Source organism: Lolium perenne, chromosome 5 (genome assembly GCF_019359855.2).
Source record: "Lolium perenne isolate Kyuss_39 chromosome 5, Kyuss_2.0, whole genome shotgun sequence".
Taxonomy (NCBI): domain Eukaryota; kingdom Viridiplantae; phylum Streptophyta; class Magnoliopsida; order Poales; family Poaceae; genus Lolium; species Lolium perenne.
The window spans coordinates 9,618,816-9,633,592 of record NC_067248.2 but is presented as its reverse complement, the minus strand read 5'-3'; the positions used below and the strand labels follow the sequence as shown (position 1 = coordinate 9,633,592).

The 14,777-nt window shown below is 47.9% G+C and overlaps 1 long non-coding RNA gene across 1 annotated transcript; it reads left to right on the top strand.

Moving 5' to 3' along the window:
* Positions 1 to 11,275: 11,275 nt before the first annotated feature.
* On the top strand, positions 11,276 to 14,541 carry LOC127299002 (uncharacterized). Its single transcript, XR_007850263.2, has 8 exons — positions 11,276 to 11,452; positions 11,563 to 11,697; positions 12,138 to 12,239; positions 12,649 to 12,739; positions 12,977 to 13,129; positions 13,484 to 13,613; positions 13,732 to 13,892; positions 13,990 to 14,541. It is a non-coding gene; the product is annotated as an uncharacterized lncRNA (long non-coding RNA).
* Positions 14,542 to 14,777: the final 236 nt, after the last annotated feature.

The window sequence follows — 14,777 nt, the reverse complement described above, 5'->3', positions numbered from 1 at the left end:
TGTATTACAAGGCATGTATTGGAATGCTAATTCTAAACTCGAATATTGTGAGAGTACACATAAAAAAAGCAGTTACATGTGTGCATGCGACTGATCTGATCATGGAGCTTCCTTCCATTCATGATGCATCAAAACAACCAACATCAATCAGAAAAAGAATGTAGCAAAAATAGGATTCTCGAATTGAATTTCATGCAACGCTACTACACCAAACAAAGCTAAAATGTGATTGAAACATTGGCAATTTTTATCTTGATACTCCCTTCAAATAAAAATGGCAACTAACATGTTTCATGTTGTGTCACAGACTATTAAGGCGCCAATCCGTGTAGATTACGCACCCATGCATGTTGGAGGTGAGTAAGGCGTTTTCCTTGATCTTTCTCCTTCTTGTCGGAAGATATGTGGTGGTGTTCTTCCAGTTAGGGGCAACCTCCCTCTGGCACTCTGATGCGCACTTTGGGACTGGGGATCTCGCTGCTCATGGTGGATCCTTGGAGTGGGGGATTTTTCCTTCCTAGTGCTTGATTGGCAGGCTTTTGCATCAGAGGTTAGAGAAGTGGTTTTGTTGTTGGTCTAGTGCCTTGCCCAAAAGGTTGTAAACATGGTCAATTGCTTCTGGAGTTCGGTTTTAGTTGGGTATCTTCTTTGCGAACGAGATATTGTCCTTGGGTGTCGCCATGACCTACTTGCCAGATATGTCAACGTATGGCGGATTGTACACATGGACATTGGTCGGAGGCGCATCATCCACGACCGCATTTAAGTTGATGCTCCGGGTAAATTTGGGGCCTTGGGAAAGCCGCCCTTCTTCTCGAAGATCATATCCTTATACTCTGATTTGAGGTTCTGGACTCACTTGAGTGTGGCCTCAGTTTCCGCCTTCTGTTGAATAATATAGGAGCTTGCTTTCACGATAAATTTAGCCTCCTCAAGGAGTTCCTTCTGCATCCCGCTGAGTCTCATGACTTCCTTAACACTCTCCAATGTGATAGGAGTTGCAATTAGGATGGCATACATATGATCCTTGGGAGCGGTGAACGCATTTGGAATGGCCGAGGGTCCCGACGGAACCTCCTCCTGCAACCTGGTAGGCTAAATTGGTGGTGGTGGTGGGGTAACCCTAGCCATGTATGCCGGATTTTAAACCTCCTGGCCTACTGCTGCTTTTGTGTTTTTGCCGCTTTCATGTGATTCGTGACTTCCACTTCAAGCTCCGTCATGGTAGGAAACACATTTTGGGCGGTGGGTGGGAGATCAACCTTTGTCCTCAACATCGAGCTACTTGATTGTTGTAACGTGTTCATCGTCGGTCATTAAGTCCCCATCCTAGTCATCCGAGCCTTGATCAAGAGTCTAGGATAGATTCGTTGTTGCATCCGCCTTCACTGGAATTAGAAGGTGAAGTAGAAATGATTTGACCAATGAAGTGGTACCTCCATTTCTCGAACACCTGACAAGCCAAGGCGAGTCTGCATCGGTCTTTCCCTGGTATCTCCTACTATAGGGCGGTTTGGGTGGGCCTGAGAGGTGATTCGTGCGGTCTTGGCATCATGTCGGCATCTTGATCGCCGGTTTAGCCGATGAAGATGTGAATTCCACCTGTTGGAACGATGGTGGAGTGGATAGGGTTTCTCCTAGCCAGAATCCAAGTTTCGTTGCCTGGGACGATGGGGATGTTTTCGGCATATAAGATGTGCCCGATGGCGGTGGGATCGTTGATGCCTGCGAAGGCAGATCCCACCCGGATCCACGCTACAGGCACCTAATAGCACATGGTGGGCGGAAGCTGCTAAGGAGGCGGTGTGGCTGAAGGAGTTTCTTTCAACTTTGAAGATTATTGACAGTGCTCGCAAACCAGTTATGGTTTATTGCGATAATCAGGCGGCAATTAAGGTTTCCAGAGATCCCAGGTTTCACAGCAAAAGTAAACATATTGAGGGAAGATATCATTATATACGTGATGTTATTAATAGACTTAAATTAGTATCTTTAGAATTTTTACCTAGTGTTGATATGGTTGTTGATCCCCTGACTAAGCCTCTTAGTCAGGTGGTGTTTGGTAAGCATGTTAAGGCTATGGGTTTACAGATTTTTGAATAATCGTTTTGGACAAGTGGGAGATGTAGGAAATATGTGTCCTACAACTATATTCAATTTATTTGGAACTTCATATATTATGTTACCTCACGGCGGGTAGAGAGCGAGGTGGGCAAAAAACTGGAAGCTACTGGGCGACGAGAGACAAGTTACTCGGCTTCGGATCTCACAACGACGACGAGATCCTATTGCTGCTATAATTCACTACAAGGGCAACAAGGGTGCGATTACAATGTGGTTCTACCTCAAGGGCTCATAGCTTCTGGCTTATAAGTGCGCCATGATCTAGGGTTTACATGGAGGAGTTCTAACCGGACTCTACAAGTTCCATCCTAACGTGGAATACTTCTTGTCGCGAAACGTAGAGGAATCCGCATGGGTTACATCATATGGAGCCGCCTAGCTTCATCTAGTTTGGACTCTCCACCTAGGTCAATCAGTAACTAGGCCGCCCGTTAAGGCCATATAGGCCCAACCATCATATGTGGACCACTCGGACTTGTCGAAATGAGACTATGTCGTGGGTATATAGCGATTAGACATATCCCCAACAAGCCAAGCGAATAGTTTGCATTTTGTGGGAGCCCGATTCTTCCAAACTGCCTCCGGCATATAAGAGCGTGCCATGCCTTCGAATTGTGCCTTGTACGCCGATGCCGCCGAGTATATCCCAGAAGAGTTTGATTTCCAAATGATGTCATCATTCGTGCCTTGAACAAGATTCACCGCACCAATATGTGTCCAAAGGTCTACAAACTCAAAGATGTTTTGCAAGGACAACCCATTGAAGGTGTTGATTTTGGCAATCCAAATGTTTGTTGGTAATGCTCTTATGGGCCGTGAAGTTTTTGTGGGCTAAAAGATTGTAAATGGATGGGGCACTATCTTTAAGCATAAGGCCACCCAACGAAGGTGCATGACAAAAATTGGCGCCCATATAACCGTGTGTGAAAATTAATTTGAAGATTGAAAATTCTAATTTTACATGGGTTTCCTACTTGTGAAATCCCCCTATTTTGTTAGCTAGGCAATTATTGAATTCCAAACAGTTGAAAGCATCCAAACAAAACAACTTATATTCAGCTAGTATGGGTTGTCAAATTTCATGAAACAAGCGAAACATGGTAACACCACAGATCTTTGCTGAACAAACTTGTGCCTTGGATGATCGTCATACAAATTAAGCAATGACACCATCCTAGCTCCAAGAGATGACAATCAGTGGGTGCCCCTGATCACTTGGACTTGCACCAGCTGATGGCCGGTACCGTCGGCTAGGAGGAGCGGCCTGAAGACGCAGGCGTCCGAGACCCGGAGGCCGTTGTCGTGCGCGAACCCTGCCCACCCTGCCATGATCATGCCGCCCTTGTCGCCCACCTTGACGCGCACCTCCCACCGCCGCTCGCCGCCGCCGCCGCCTGCCACGCTCAGCTCGGCGGCGCGCGACGTGGTCCACCCCATGCGGTCGCACAGGGCCTTTGTCAGGTTCAGGTACTGCAGGTGGAACGGCCTCTCGATGGTGCACTGCAGGAGCGTCGCGTCGTCGCCGGCACGTTGGGGCGACGACGACTGGTCGCAGGAGCAGGCAGCCGATGCCGACGCCGGCGCCGGCGAGGGCTTCCTCTTCTTGGTCACGGGCGAGTCTGGCGCCGTCGGGGACCAGCGGTTGTTGCTGCGCGACTCGACGTCGGCGTCGTTGTCGTGATCGTCACGAAGGCTCCTTGAAGCAGTGGTGTCGACGCGGGCATCGAGGCTGCACCCGGACGCGTCGAAGGTCGCCGAGGCGCTCGAAGACGAGCAGGTGGCCGGCGAGGAAGCCACGAAGCAGCAACGTGCCACGACCGACCCGCGGGGTCCCGCAGCGCGGTCCCGGTCGGATGTCAGCTGGTCGCGCGCGCTAGCTCCGTAGGTGCTTCGGTTCCCCCACTTGATCTCCCGCCGCCGGCACGTGAAAGGTCAGTTGGACTCCCGTTTCGCTCGCTCGGAGAAAAAGCGAGACGGACCATCTCAATTCTCAATAGTAGTATATTTATTTTCCTTTTCAACTTATTAAGTAAGTAATTGGCTGTCACCTGACGCGGGAACCCATTTCGCCGCGACGCTTCGTTCGCAGCCATCGCGCGTTTTCGACGCGAATTGGGTGTTCCCAAGCAACACGCGTCGTTTTGGGTGTGTTTTCCAGTTTTGGCTAGTTGTCTTTGCTACTCAAGTAGCTTCGTTTTCTTTAAGGAGTTGGATCAGGAAAATATGACGGGTATACGTATGCTCATCCATCAAGGTCCAGCACGAGTAAACCATCTCAAGATTTCATTCGAGCGGGAAAAATGATCTACACTCCATCACCCCTCTCACCCCCCCTCATCCACTATTACGCACCACATTTCCCCTCTACTCCAGTCGGAAAACCCTAGCCACCGCAATCCATATCCATATATAGCCAACAATTATAAAGCAGGCGGGAGCGTCGCCAAAGGGAGACGAGGCATGCGCGACGAGGATGAGGAGCGCACCCGCAACATCACCATCGCGGAGGCACGCGTGCTCTGCGAGACGGGCATGGCGCCTCACGTCGGGGTGGAAGGTCTCGCATAGCGGGTACGTACGTCGTGCCACCACGCAGAGTATGTGCGCTGGCAGCGGACCCTAGCTACGTGGAAGACACGCATTCTGGGCGCCGTTGTTCGTTCGCGGTCCTGGCCGGGCTCAGCTACAGGCCCGGCAACGCGTCCCCTGGAGTCGCGGTGGGCGTTCTACATCTCCCAGTCAGTCACTCACCCAGACGCTCTGAGGCCGGCGCGTACCGCCTCGTCCTCGCGCTGATCGGGGCGGTGGCCGCAGGAGCTCCTTTGTCGCCATGAAGCTCGATCCATCGTCATCGCAATCCTGGTCGTCACGCAAATCCAAGGGCGACAGTAGGGGCTCCTTCGCCCACATGAAGCTCAATCTAGCGCCATCGCGGTCCTCATCATCACGCGGATCTAGGGGCGGCAGTAGGGGCTCCTTCGAACACATGAAGCTCGACCCAGCGCCGCCGCGGTCCTCCACCAGGCGATGATGCGAAGCGACGACGACCCCATCGACCCCACGGGCTTCGCCGAGGCGATGTCGGAGTGGATGAAGGGTTTAGACCTCCCAATTGCAGACCCGGTCCGCAGCCACGAGAACCTCTGCGGTGCACTTGTGGAAGAAGTCGATGGCATTCGCCACCACCTCCCGGTACTTCACGCTATAATCAATCGTAGAAACTTATGAAACTTGTGGAAGGAGATGCATTGTAGCTATGATGTCCGGCATGCCCTCGCCTCGGCTACGTGCCCGACGCGGTCCGGCGAGCTCGCGGAGTGCCGCACATCGCTGCACGTGCGCGCTGGCTAACAGTCCGACCGCGCCGATATGGCCGGTTCCGGCCATCGTGGTGGGGCGCCGCCTGTCTCGTCGGTGGGAGCGAACACAACGGGGAGGGGAGAGGAAAAATGGGTAGTTAGGGTTTGGGACTGGACTGGGTGCGGCTAGTTTTGTTTCGTCGAGCATAAAGGGCCTAGGTGCAGCAGGTTGGGCCAATTTTGCTATGGGTCGCACCCAATTTCGCCTCAGGCTGCGATTTTCCTTTTATTTTCAATTTCTGATACATATATGTTTCCCACTCATTTCACATAATTGCATGCAACGTGATGCACCAGTATGTTGAATGTAGCCGTACCAAGCTCATTGTTGTACTCCGATGGAACTCGACATCCACTACTAATTTAGGTCGACCACTAAATCTAGGTTGTGTGCTAACAGCTAGGAACCAGAGCAAATCTAGGTCGTCCACTCGTCCTCAACCGCGTCTAGTTGCCATGTGGTTTATTATCGATCCAACTAGTGGTGGACCTAGCCCAAGACCGTGTTTGTGGTTGCACTATGCATGGTCCGATTCTTCGATGAGGATCTAGTTTCTCATGGTGGAGACTGACCTCCTCGATGCTCATGGAGGTGGGGGGAATCAAGGCGAGGAGGCGGGAGGTGAATCAGTGCCGGCTAGAAAAGAATATGCCAAGGCACGGAGTCTTGCTATTAAACAACATTAAGGTGGATCGGATAGTCGAGGGCCACATCTATTTCATGAAGGATTGCATGAACCTTGATCATGATCCAGACGAACCGGCCACCACCAACATCAAGCATGGACGACCCTCACACGTACACCTTCGGAAATCCACGCATAATGAGAATGCACTAGAGGGCGACGAGAATGGCGGTAAGGGGTGACGCGGGACAGATGCTAGCGATGATGCTAGGGTTCACCCCAAGCATCATCTAGGGAGCGACGAGTTGTTCGACTCTATGCGTACATAGCTTTGTTTATTAACACATAAATTGCTAGCTTCTAGGGAGTTTACTAGGATAAATAATGACCATATCTAGGGTTTTATGAAGGATTGCATGAACCCTCTAGTATTGACATGTTCCAACCGCATCGCGTCGCGACAACCCAGCGAATTGTACGTGCGGGGGTTCTAGTTCCAACTGTAGCCGTTGCATACCAAAACAAGTCAAGACTTGCTAGCGGTGACATTTTGCACCGAGATACCACGACTAACGGGCTAGGTTCACCTTAGTGTCTCTACAAATATATTTTCCATAGAATGTAAATATGGTCCACTCTTTTATGTATTGTCCAAGTACAAATTTCTATGAAAAAATTCGTCTTAGGATAAGAAGCTAGAACTCGAGCTAAAGTGTTTTAGTTGAAATATGCAAGTATCATTGCTACTAGTATAGTTTCCTAGGAGTAGCATGCATGTAGGGCATATGGTATGTACCTGGCCATGTTGGCACATGTTGATAATAATCGTACACCGAATTTTTTTTATTTCGTGCTTCCGGTTTCTATCTTTTGGTCTGGGATTTGGATGTTCCCCGATTTATATCAGCTCCCGAGGAGAGGAGACGCACACAATAATTGCGTTGCTTCCTACATACCCACCCCAATTCCTAACAACAAACACTAATTCATTCAGCATGCATCCATGGATTAATTCATTCATCAAAAAAGGAAACCCATCCGTCGTCCCCCGTCGCCCTAGGGATTAATCCATGGATTTTAAATACGTGCTCTTTTTCCCCCCTCATTATATTTCTAGCCATGCATTTGGTTTTACTTACTACGTACTGCTCCATACGGCATCATTTATTTATTTTCTAGCTAGTGCAGACTGCTGACAGGAAACCAAAAGAAAGAAATTTTTGATCAAACTTTTAGAGCAAAATATAAACAAAACGTGGTATTTCGTACACACCGTATAAATATATATATATTCCATTATCTATTTCTAATTTTACTGAAAATGAACTAAACACCACGACACTTGCTGTGAATCTACTGCTTTGCCCGCCCTGCAGCCCAACGACGCTTTCCTCGCAGTTTTTTGAGCTTTGGACCCTAATTAAGAACATCCACCTAGAATCCGGGGTGGAAGATGATATCATTTAGAGGCTCATGCCAAATGGCCAATACTCGGACACGCCAAATGGAAAAAACTGTGGTCTTTGCCCCTCTACGCATGCAAGCACTGCACCGAAACCGTCGATCACCTCTTCATCCATTGCCGCTTCGCGGCATGTCTTGGCGGACCTCCGTCAAGGATTGATTGGGAATACCCGACCTCAACCCATCGCATTGGGTCAACCTCACGATCTCCGAGTGGCGGAACATGACGGTGGGCTGCCAAACTTCCAACATTCCCTGCCTCCGAGTGAGAGTTTTGCAATGCAAGTCCGAAATCTTCCCGCGAGCCCTTGAACACGGAGAATTGGGGACACATGGCATCACGACGAAAACTGCTAAAAATCCGAGATCGTCACTTGGCCGAACGTTGCCCCACACAAAGTTGGCTAGCCACGCATCTTTGGGGTGGCGTCGGCTTCTGACCGTGGCGATGACACCTTGGTGCCACATGGTATGGATCATGTGTTGTCTTTAGACGCTTCACTGATAATACACAAATGTCGATGAGTGCTCTTTTCTATTGAATGCATTTTGATTGTGTTTGAGACACTACCGGGTGTTATTGTGTTTGGTGTATGTAATACCCCCTCGATTAATTCGGCGTCGTGAGGTTCCGAATGAAGCATGCACCTGGTTAGCTATAGTCTTTCGTCTTGGCTTGACGTTTCTATTGGCGCCGTCTCGGTTTGCGTTTGACTCCAGATAGCCTATCGGCGACGCGAAATTTACATCACACCGATGCATGTGTCGTGGTCTCGACTCCGCCGCCGTAGGTCCCTAGCCATCGTCAACCCATTGCCGCTTCAGTCAAGGAACGCACGGGTACACTATAATCCTTGTCATATCGGAACTCGTCACGCCTCAACGACGAGATTCTCGTCCGCTAGACATATCCGAGAAAACTCTCTCTAAGTTGAAAAAATGTTGGAAACCCTATATTACTTCTACTAGGTGTTTTTTATGTAGTCCCATGCAAAGTTGGTCGGGTGGCGCCTGCCGCTTCTGACCATGCATGGTGATGACACCTGGATGCCTCCTGATAGTATCGGTCATGTGTTGTGTTTCGGCTTCACCGACAATGCACGGTGATGCCACGTATACTCTCACACAGTAAACAAACGCCTTTGAATTGTGCTATAGGCACTACGGGGTACTATTTCGTTTGGTGTTTGTGTACCCCCCCAAAGTTCATGCGGTGGCGGTATTCCCGCCTTTGGTGCCGCTAGAGGTTGTGCACAGAACATGCACCTAGCTAGCTAGATTCTATCATTTGGGATGGAAGTTTCTCTAGCTAGGTATGGGCGTTGCCTTCTGAGCTCGCGCGACGCGTTTGACTCCGCATAGCCCGTTGGCGGGCTAAATTGATGCAGCACTCATGCATGTGCCACTGTCGCTTCATTCGAGGTATGCACAATGCCTACAGTAAAATCCTTGTCATCCCAAGACTCGTGGCCGCCTCGACGGAATCTACCCCCCACGAACCTTGCCGAGAACAATCTTTTAAAGATTAAAGCTATCTCCAATGACACGCATAATATAGATGACGCAGGTGGATGTATGGCCACATTGCAATTCATCACATGGTTACGATAGACATGTGTTCACCTTGGATGTTGTGGTAGGTAGGTAGAGGACGAGATCAAATGTGGTAGACGAATATTTGGCCCCAAGGGTAGGGTGCCACTCATCCCGAATCCGTCGAGCCAATTAGATGCCACTGATTGCGTTTGCGTGGATCGCCCCCCTGTTAAACTCGATTCGAGCCGTAGATCCATCTGGGCTAAATCTAAATCTAAATCTAACGGCCATGCAGAGGCCCAGCTCCCGAGGAGTCACAGTAATTGCGTTGCTGAACCCAAGCAGCAGCTAAGTACGGAGTATATGCCGCCCACAATTCCCCACCCTCAAACTAATTGCGTTGCTGAACCCAACCACCTCTGCTTTCTGCTATCCCTGATCGATCTCGCCCCTCCCTCCCTCCCTCGCCGGCCGCCCTCCACTACGGGAAAAACTTTCTTTGCCGTGCAACTATTTGCACGGCAAAGGGCACTATATGCACGGCAAAGCCTTTGCCGTGCGGGAACACACGGCAAAGATCGCACGGCAATGCCATCGACGGCAAAGGCTTCTTTGCCGTGTGACTCGCCAACGTTGCACGGCAAAGGCTTTGCCGTGCGATGCCGCACGGCAAAGGTCGCTTCTTTGCCGTGTGCCAAACATGTTTTATCTAAAAAAAGGCCCAAATTGGTTGGTCGATCCGGGAATCGAACCTAGGACGCATAGTAGGGAAAGCATGTGACCTTGCCACTGGGCTAAGTGTTTGTTTGTTGATAACTATACCACGCCACATCTTTTGAGATGAGAAGAAATCCAGTTTTTACATCTTTGCCGTGCGCTTACACTAGGCAAAGGCTGCTTTGCCGTGCGTTTGTTAAAAACACTAGGCAAAGGCTGCTTTGCCGTGCGCCAACGTTACACGGCAATGCCTAACGCCTTTACCGTGCACCGAATCTTTGCCGTGCGGTGTGTTGGGCCTTTGCCGTGTACATTTCTTTGCCGTGCGGCTTCTTCCGTCATTGCCGTGAATCGTATCTTTGCCGTGCGCTCGTGTCTATCTTTCCCGTGGCCAAGATCTTTGCCGTGCGTTTTTATCTGTGCGCACGGCAAAGAAATCTTTGCCGTGCGGGAACACACGGCAAAGAAAGGATGCACGGCAAGGCCTATTTTTCCCGTAGTGCTCCCTCCACAGCACAGCAACGGGGACAACAAGGGCGGGCACACCGTAGCTCTCGGCGCCGCGCGCAGGAACGCCGGCAGGGGGATCGACCTGGTGGTGGCCTGACCACGATGCTGCAGCCGGCGACCACCTCCCCGACCGACCTTCTCCTCTTTACGGTTGGACCTGCTGCATGCTCCTGACGCCACTCCGCCCCGACCACGCCAGGTGAAAATCCCATCGCTACCTAGTATCACCTTGACTGAAAATACTCTTTCTGTGTCTCTACTCACGTTGCTTCCCACGGATGTATGTACTCACATCCGCCTCACAACATGCGAGGTAATTGAATTGATCTCTGCACTTTCATGCACGTTCAACAACTGATTTGGGGACACATCCTGCACAGTTGCTTGCTTGTGATTCACGCTGGGATGGCCGATCTTGCATTTATCTCACTATTTCTCATCAGCAGCCCATCTAATTCTTCACCTGATATATATGCCACAGCAGACCTGGCTTTTGGCTAGATGCATAACAATCCTCCAAATTAACGACAGATATTCTATTGAATTTTTGTACATGTACCTCACGACTATAGTTTCGCACCGCTAATCTTGTATCTTTATCAAGTCATCCCACTGCACCCAGTAATATGCATCTATGTCACTCGCCCGGGTTATGCAAGGGGAAGGCCTTATTTAGCAGATGAATTTACATCATTTTAACCAGCCATCTCCAACGTTAACACGAAAGGAAGCACTACAGTTTTTTAGAATTTCAACTTACCATCGCAGTTCAAGCCTTGTCATCTCCATGAATATCCATCCAATGGCCCTTTTTAAAGTGATGATTGTATTGTATGCACCCTGTTTTGCTTATAGTGAAGTAGATCTGTGACCTTTTTTTTTTGTTCCTCGTTGAATGGGTTACTTGTCTAACCACAACGTTTTAACCATGGGCAGCCAGCTTTTTCCAGAAAATTCAATGGCTTGGCATCGACATTGGCGCTGGATGCACCCCTGGAGCCAGTCTTCCACTTGTCTGTCACGCCCAAGTAGACTGCTGGGTGGTGATCTCTCTTGGCACAGAGAACACTCCCGTCCCCGAGTCCTGATGCTTGGCATCAACACTATGGGGATGAAGTAGTCCTACTCTCTTCAACCCTACTGCTTTCTTACGAATTTAAGCTTCATTACAGACTTTACTCTTCCACTTCATATCTTTACACCGCAATTGCCTCAACTTGTCTCAGGTTCCTGCTGCGGTACTTGTGGTGGTGGTGGTGGTGCTGCTGCTGTACATCCGACCTCCTGATGGCCGCACCGTCCGTGATGCCGAGATGCACCTGTTTTATCATTCTACTAGAACCGCGACCACCATACGAAAGGTCTCTCTTTCTCTCTCAGTTAGCATCTCTTTTTTTTTGGACTGTCACATGTATGCTTGCATGGATACGACTTTCCAGTTTTCTTCACTACAAATGTTGGGATGTAAAGGTGTTCCATCATCCAAGTGTGTTCTGCATGCATCATTGTAAATTAAACGCTTTTCATTAATTAGCCGCTCTAGATTTTCTGCAATTACTTGCTTCTCTTATAATTTCTATCTTTCTTTGCCATCACAGATCAATATGGAGCGTGCCTTGCATCAGATATTATTCGATATTTTATTTTTGCTACCCACCCAACAAAAATTTGATTTGATATGATACTAAATTAACCTTCAAACGTAGAGTTTGATATGCCACTCTACTCATTCATGACCCGTTCTAGATTTTCTGTAATTACTTGCTTCTCTTCTAATGGCTCTCTTTGTTTATCATCACAGATGAATATGCGGTGTGCCTTATAAGTTATAACTGAATAATTGCCTTGCGGGTTGAGGAGAGCGACCTGGACAACGCCGGAGACAAGAACGACTCGTAGTAAGGTGCATCCCGCTGCCTTCTCCGATCAATCTGTGATATTCTGGCTGCCATGCAATTTTTGCTGCGCAGAAAGGTTCGAGCTAGTTTCAACCTGACCTTTGCTAATTTAGTTTTCTGGCTTAGTGCACAGTTGCTAAAATGGTGTAACCTCAAGTTCACAACTGTCTTATGACACTCTTATAAAGCGGGTTCTACAAATGTCATATTCATATGCTGATCGCTTGATTTTAAATAGATGAGACATGAGATGTTTGTATTTAAGCTTTGCTGGCATATATTGCAACTCATATAAGAATTGAATTACATTGTATATTGCAATTATAGACCAAACGGAATGGATGAGCATCTCTTGTGTTATTTTTTTGGTGCTGCTTATGAATCAACATAACTGACAACTTTTATTGCTTTCAGGTTCAGATCATACCGGGGTTGAATAGCACCAAGCCGAGCGTACCAGGAGGCGGTGTTGGAGGGTGGACCAGTACCCCACTTGTGCTTTCAGGTCTCCGATTTTTCTGCATGCATAGGGCTGCTCTTATGATTCCTCTCCTCTCCTTTTATTTTTAAATGTATAGTATGTTGTATGCATAGTATCTGGAAGTATATACAAGATTGCTCAAATTTGTATATTTCTTGGCTTCTTTGTTCATGGAGAATGACATCTTAACAAATGTTTCTCAACGCTTTGATTAAATTAGTAGTATTGAGTTCTAATCATACTCTTCGTTTTTTATCACAGAATTTCTTGTGGCCACTTTTCCTTACTATTGGAGCGTGCCTTGGAGGTGCAAACTAGGTGGGTTCAGGATGACTTCCTTCACTAGGATGCAGCTGGGGACAAGAACGACCCAGTGCCTCCTGCCTGCCTTTTACCTTGTAAACAGCACACAAGGTTGAGTATTTGATTTAGGTGTTCTTGAGTTCATTCATCTCTTTTGGTGAATAAATGGGACTGTTTCTGCTTAGGTTTATGTGCTACTTTAGCAAAAAATTATCTAACTAGCATACGAGGATCCGGAAAAACTGATAAACGTGTAGTAATTTTGTAGATTATATTCTTAGGTTTCTCAATTAATGGCAGCACCTAGATTGATGTCCTCGTGTTGATAATATATCTACACTCTTTGTTAGTTTATCATGAATCAAATGGTTTCAACCGCAACACAAGGAAGTAGCATGAGTGTTTCTAGATACATCAACACTCCGAGTTTTCTCTTCTAATTATTCTCTTCATTCCTGATTACAGATTTTCTTGCCGCCACTTATCCTGAATGTGGATGGTGCCTTGAAGCTGGAAAATGGGTGGCTTGGCTGCTGCTATTGCTGCTTAGGCTCTCATACGATGGGCTTAGACTGCTGACTGCCGGCACATGGCGGTGAGCCTCACATCCTCCTAGACCTGTTCGGATCCCTTTTGCTGATTAAGAGGCTGTGGCTTCTTCATTTTCTTTGTGGCAAAATTTAACCCTAGCTTCAGTTGTCTGCTCTCTGTAGAAAGTTCATGATTGGGTGCAGTTGTGCTGGTAGACCCAAGTGTCGGCGGCAGCATTGATGGCGTTGTGCATGAAGGTTCAGTAGGGCGCCTGGGTACATGATGGTAACTTCCTCCTCTACTAGAGCGCATGCCGCCGCCTGGGATAAGAACGAACCACTAGGTGCCTCCTGCTGCCTGCCTTGCACTAATTGATTATTTCTTGGTTGCATGTTGTGCAACACAATCGTTTGGTTGTGAATTTACCTTGTTGTTTGCAGGTTCTGTTGACTGTATGGTTTTGGTATACAATTTTGGCGAGCAATTTTAGCAAGAAATAGATTGAGAGTAATTGTGTTGGATGCTACAATCTCTTTCCCCTCAAGTGTGTAAAGAGCGTTCTTGTTGCATATGTTTTTGAGGTTGTAAGAAATGGAATCCTGAGATATGTTCTGCACCATTTTAATTTCGTGTTGGCTGCAATGTTATCTCTAAAGAAACAATCTACTTCAGCTGGGCATGCTCAACTAGTTTGTCATGTTGGTAGTTTTGGCCAAAAGAAAACATAAACACCTTCTAATCTTGCGAAAATTAATATCATGTACCTTCTTTCTTGATGATTAAGTGTAGCAGTAGTCAACTAGCAGCAAGGTTTCAATTGTCGACATTCCATGAAATGAACTTTGTGGTTGAGCCTTCATTTTTAAGATGACATGTATTTGAGCTACGATTTCCCAAGTGAGAGAATATCCATGTTATATATAGTGTTGATTATTAAGAAACAACATTGTTATTTATTCCATAGTGTCCTTTTCACCATTGTGGTAGTCCTAGACTTCACCATTATGTTTGTTGAGTGCGACCTGGAAAAGCTGAACGACTTTGTATTGTGGCGGCCAAGTACTTACAGCCCATTAGATACTACAATGATCGTACGAGAGTACCTCAAATGTACTGGGCTTATTTCCCTGTGACTTGTTCTCATTTTTTTCGCACATGTGCTCATTTGAGCTGTGGTAATTTTCTTCCACGCCTTTGTGCGGCGTGGTTCACAACTCTACTCCCAGGT